Source organism: Arvicanthis niloticus, chromosome 3 (genome assembly GCF_011762505.2).
Source record: "Arvicanthis niloticus isolate mArvNil1 chromosome 3, mArvNil1.pat.X, whole genome shotgun sequence".
NCBI lineage: Eukaryota > Metazoa > Chordata > Mammalia > Rodentia > Muridae > Arvicanthis > Arvicanthis niloticus.
Genome location: NC_047660.1, coordinates 51812494 through 51818493, shown reverse-complemented (window position 1 = coordinate 51818493; position 6000 = coordinate 51812494). Strand labels below are relative to the sequence as shown.

General features: G+C 42.0%; 1 long non-coding RNA gene across 1 annotated transcript in view; it reads left to right on the top strand.

Moving 5' to 3' along the window:
- Positions 1 to 3649: 3649 nt before the first annotated feature.
- The window catches only part of LOC143441581 (uncharacterized), a 28869-nt gene continuing 26518 nt past the window's right edge, over positions 3650 to 6000 (top strand). Inside the window, exon 1 of the long non-coding RNA XR_013109142.1 lies at positions 3650 to 3745. This is a non-coding gene — a long non-coding RNA (uncharacterized LOC143441581). The remainder of the gene's footprint in view (positions 3746 to 6000) is intronic.

The window sequence follows — 6000 nt, the reverse complement described above, 5'->3', positions numbered from 1 at the left end:
TGCACCTATAGCAGGATCACTGCTACAGTTTACCCTGCAGAGGTGTGTGGGGGCCTCACTATAGCTCAGTGTACAGTAGACATGAATATGATAGGGTTGAGAGTTCATAGAGAGGCTAGAGCGATGGCTCTATCATGTGCTTGCCATGCCAAACATGAAGACCTGAGTTCAATATCCAGTACAAACACAAAAAAGCCAGGCCTCTGTAATTCCAGTGCCAGAGAGAGCAGAGACAGGAGAATACCTGGGGCCCGATGGACAGCAAATCTAGTTGAATATTCAAGCTACGGGTTGGCTGAGAGATGTTGTCTGAAGTGGGAATTTCTGGTTTTGTTGGAGACTCAATTGTGTCATGTGGTGTTTTGCAGGAGTGGATGCTTAAGAGGACATGTGATGTTTGCAAAGAGTGTAAGTATCACCCAACTGAGAGTGGATGGCACTCTGGCAGTGGTTCTCCTTGTTGGTCTTCATTGGGCTTTGCTGATGCTGGTCTCTGCTGATGACACCATTGCATTGGTTCACCTTGCTTTCTTCGCTAATCTTCTCTTGTCATGACTTTGTAGAGAGAAGTGCAACCAAGAGCTTCTGGTAGTATTCCAGCTGCTTCTTGCCACTTCAGCAGACTTGTGTGGATTGGCAGAGCCTCATGGTTTCTTTTGAATCAAGCTGCTGCTGCTGATTCATGTTTGGTGTTTTTCTAGTGGACTGGACTACAATGAAGATTGGAATTGCCCCAAGGAACTAGTTGTAAATGGGTTCATGCCCCACCTTGTCCTGTTAGCCATTTTCCTTCCCTATCTTTGGTTGGTGGATTATAAGGGAGGTTGAAGCATTTAAGAACGCTTATTAAAGTAGATTTTGAAAAATATACAATTGTCTCAAAATATAAGGTCCAGCAAGATGACTCAACAAGTAAAGACACTTGTTATGTAAACCTGGCAACCAGGGTTCGATCCCCAGAACCCATTTAAAGGTAGAAGAGAAGTGACTTCACAAAGTTGTTCTCTGATGTCCACATGTACCCCACACACACAACACAAATTATTGTGTACACATACACAGTAATAATTAATAAAAGTTTTTAAAATGTGGGGAATAATTGAGAAAGACACCTGACATCAACCTATGGGCACCCACACACACATGTGCACATGTCTGCACGCATATGCTTGTGCGCACACACATACATACACACACACACACAGACACACAGACACACACACACACACGTGCACACAGGGAGTTTTAGAAAAAAAAAAAAACTGTAATTCTCCCCCCCCTTCTACTGTAGAGATCTGCATGAAGCATGAAAATATAAAGAGAGTGTATTGACCTTAACAGAGACAGTGGCTGAGGCTCAAACAATCAATTGACTTGGGAAGTGGTAGTTACTAGGGACTTTGGAAAGACCCTGACAATTGGTAACGTTTTTGGATTCAAATTCTAATCTAGGCCCTGAGGCTGCTTTGTCTTTTAACCCTGTGTTTAGGGACTTTCTTACACCTTATTCTGTTTACTCTCCATGATTAATCTGTGTTAGCCGCGATCCAGGTGGCAAAAGCATATTGCTTGCCCTTTTGTTCTTCGAGTATTGTGTTCAGTGTAAAAACTACAATAAAGACACATTTAAAAACAGAAGTAATATTTTGAGGCATAGCATATGTGTTTTTCTACCATGTTTGTCTGTGTATGTATAATTTATACCAACATAACTTTAAAGGTGCTTTTTTTCTTAGCAAGACTAGTGAATTTTTCCATAATATGAAATATATCCCTTTCTGTAATAAGCCATGCTTATAAGAAGTTTAATGACATGTCATGTACCATGGTGTGTTTAACCAACTCTTTATTGTAGGAGACATAAAATGTTTCCAACTTTCAGTTATCAGAAAACTGCTTTGATCGGCTTTCTGACTGCTCAGTCTTCGCACATCTTTATGAGTAGTCTTCTTGGATTGATAACTGCAAGTCAAATTTCTGGTCACAGAACACATGACATTTTAATGCTTTTCTTCTTGTTGCCAAATAGCACTCTAGAAAAGTTATAACAACTTGCAAAACCACAAATGATATTTTAAAAATTACTCATTTCCCTATGACACTGCCAGCATTTTTATCTTTGACGGTTTTTTGAATGAAAAATTGGCTTTTATTTTTTTAATGTGCAATTATTTTTACATTTATCAAGAAAGTTAAACATGGTTTTCATTGATTTACTGAAGTTGTTATGTAAAATGTTCCTTTCTTTTGTTTTCTATTAAGCTGTTCATTTTTGTCATGATTCCTTTTTTTTAATGTATGTGTGTGTTTGTATGTGTACATATATGTGTCCATGTTGACATTGGATGTCTTGCTCAATCACTCTCCGTTTACTTTTGTGACAGGGTCTCTCACTGAATCAGGAGCTCACAAGGGTTGGGGGAGAGGCCTGTGAGCCTTGTCTCCACCCTCCCTGAGCTGAGATTACAAATACTGGGGACTGAGCTCAGACCCTCATATTTTCGTAACAAGCACTTTGCCCACTGAGCCATCTGTTTCCCCAGCCCCCATTTTCTTGATTTCCAAATGATTCTCCATTTACCTTTTGTAGTGATTTAAATAAAAATGGCCCACATAGGCTCATATATTTGAATACTTGGTTGCCAGAAAGTGGAGCATGGATAAGGAGGTGTGGCCTCATTGGAGCTTTCTCTCTCTCTCTCTCTCTCTCTCTCTCTCTCTCTCTCTATCAGGTTGATCAGGAAGTAGCTCTCCTCAGCTACTTCTTCAGCACCACTCTTGCCTGCTAACATACTCCCTGCCATGATGATAATGGACTGAGCCTCGGAAACTGTAAACCAGGCCCCAGTTAAATGCTTTCTTTTATAAGAGTTGTGTTGGTCGTGGTAAATCTTCACAGGAATAGAGCAGTAACTAAGATACTTTTTAATATTATTTATTATTTAATATAAATACTTGTTTTCATGGTAGGTTTGATGGAATCACATTATTCTACCTTTTAGGATTTTGTTTTGTTTTGTTTTTCAAGACAGGGTTTCTCTGTGTAGTTCTGGTTGTCCTGGAACTTCCCCTACAGACCAGGCTGGCTTTGAACTCAGAGATACTCCTACTTCTGCCTCCTGCATGCTAGGATCAAAGATGTGCGCCATCACTACCCAGCCCTTTTAGGATTTTTGTACCTTTTTATACACCTATAAAATCCTTACAAGATGACTTGAGAATGACTTAATTATCCCCTAGAATTGTAATCTTCACATTTCAGTCATAACTTTGAGTGTGCCTGAAGTAGGCCTCAACCTCTATCCCATGGCTGGTGGCCCTCTGTAATCATTATTCCCACAGACTTTAGAATGCTAGTTTCCTCACACATCTAGTTCCCAGGCCTCTCAACATCCAAGATCCTCCTCTGCTCTGAGACAATTTATCCCTTCCCTACTAAAAGAATAATTCAACACGTGTGCTTAGATTCCTTGCAAAGCAAGGGGTCAAAATAATTAACTATGGATATCACTGTAGACTTGTTTTTGTCTTTGTTTTAATCAAAGAATATCATTTCACAGGAATCTCTTGTAAAGTAATGGATGGACTTTGACTCTGTTTTTGTTGCTGTAATCCATTAGCAACTAGGGGGAGGGGTTCCTGCTAAAAGCCTTGCTCTGCCTTTGTTAACTCTGTGATACAGGGAGGACATGTCAGGAGTGTGGCAAGAACATCAGTGCTGAGCATCTGTGTGCAGAAGCAGAAGGTAGGACACTGCCCATCGGGCCATCCCATCTGCTGTTGCTGCTTTTACCATGGGAGAGTAAGAATCCACTGCCACCACTGGGTAGTGTAAATAGGCCTTTGACCCCCCACACCAAAGGCCTCTCTATCACTCACTGCTCTGAATCTGTTTCTGGTCAGCTCCATTGGCTTGAATGTAGCTCTAATGAGACTGAGGTCATGGGTTCAGTACCAGTGTGGTCTAATTACCAATAAGTCAACTGTTTGGGGGCCTTAGCTTGTCCTTCCAAACCAAGCCAGCCATTCTGCATATGCTTAGCTTTGGTCGCACGTGGGGACAAATGGGGCACCCAGAGATAAATCAGTACAAATCTCCAACCATAGCGGGATGAGCACTCCAAGCCCAGCGGTTGACAGGTCAGTGGCAGGGTTTGGACCTAAGCGACAAGCACTCATTCTTACACTGGCACAAGGGTCATCAGTAATTGGCACACGCCCCCCTCTCGTTCTGAGGAGAGACTGCCAAGCTTTCCTCTCAAAGGGCTTATTATTCTAATTTAGAGGCGAGGCGAAGAGGAGGAGGGGGTCCTAAGCCCTTACAGAGATGTTTTCAGTTATCAGGGATTTTTAGGGGAACTGGATGAAAATAATTAAAAGAAGAGGTAATACTCTTGTTTAAAAAAAAATTACATCATGAGGTAAACAATATGTTAAAATAATTTGAAAAATAAGTCATAGAAAAAAATAGCCAGTGTCAACACAGTTTGTGATTCTGTTTTCAGACCAATGATATTTTCGTGTCTATTTTTAAATTATGTGCAGGTAACATTTTATATAAATAAAATGAAGTAAATAAATAAAATGAAAAATAAATATCTAGCATCTCTCATAAACCTATCATTTGAAATGTCCCCACGGAAACTTCTAGTCCTGACCCACAGAAACATCGAATGTTGAGTCCCTCCTAAGCTGAGGTCCCCAATCTGACAGGAGCCCCACAATGAAACTCCCCCAGGAAGTAAGAGACCCTGGACCCTCTCAAAACCACTCTCACTTCTCACACTCGAGAATTTCCAAATAGCATGCATTCACCACACTATCATTTGGAAAACATCAAGAGAGCGACCTTTCTGCCTGCCTAACGAGAATGCCGAGGGATGGGGTGCTTCCCTCAGGAACGTACTGTAATTTCTCATGGAAACACTTTGTGAAAAGCCAGTCGTATATCGTAGCCCCTAAGTATGAAACCACGGGTCCCTCTAACCACACAAAACAGCTGTGCCCTCTGCAAAAGGTCATCTGCTGCAGTCATGTTTCTCTTTACTTGTAAAGGAATGTCAGTCCATGTTTTATGCACTCCTTCTGACAGGGTACTGTTTATTGTATCACCAACCTGCCATAACTTCAGAACGAGGAAACTGCCATTACGCGGAGAGTATATATCTTTCTGACTCGCAGGAAAGATGAAAATTAAGAACGGCCCCTTTTTGGAGTGGCCTAAGTATTCTTTGACAGTCTCCTACAATATTTCAAATATTTTGGATTCATAAAACCTGATGCTTGACTCTCTGAACCCGCTGGAGCCCAGGTCAGAGTGACAGAGATCGAAAGGACAGCTGATAGCTCTGCCCTCGGCAGGTGATCTGACCAAGGATTTTAAACCAGTTTGTTTGGTGCCCCCAAGGGCTCCAGGGCATACGTAAAGAAACAGGACATTAGGAAGTAATAATGGATAATGTTTAGCAGGTGCCTGTCTTGTGCCTGGCAAGGGACATGCATTATCTCAATTTGTCCTCACATCTATGGAAAAGCCACTCCGCAGCTCCATGACACAGATAAGGAGAATAAGATAATCAATGGACTTGTCGTGAGGGCACCGCCCCATTGCTGGGATGCAAGGGCATCTTAAGATTCAAAATCTGGGGAAATACATTAGTCCTTGCAAGCACAGAGGCACAGAGACCCGAATTCCATCCCCAGAAGTGATGTGAGACAAAACAAAGGAAAACAAAAAAGTTGAATGGAGTGGTGGTGGCTGATGTCATGTGCTTTAATCCAGAACCAGGAGTGGATTCCTGAGGCTCACTGGCAGCCTAACCAATTTGGCAAGTTCAAAGCCAGTGAGAGACCCTCTCTCTAAAAAGCAGGTTTGGGGGGAGGGGGGAGGCATCTGAGGAATGACGGCTGAGGTAGTCCTCTGGCCTCTACATGCATGCGTGTGCATGCACACAAGTGAACACACACACACACACACACACACACACACAGAGAGAGAGA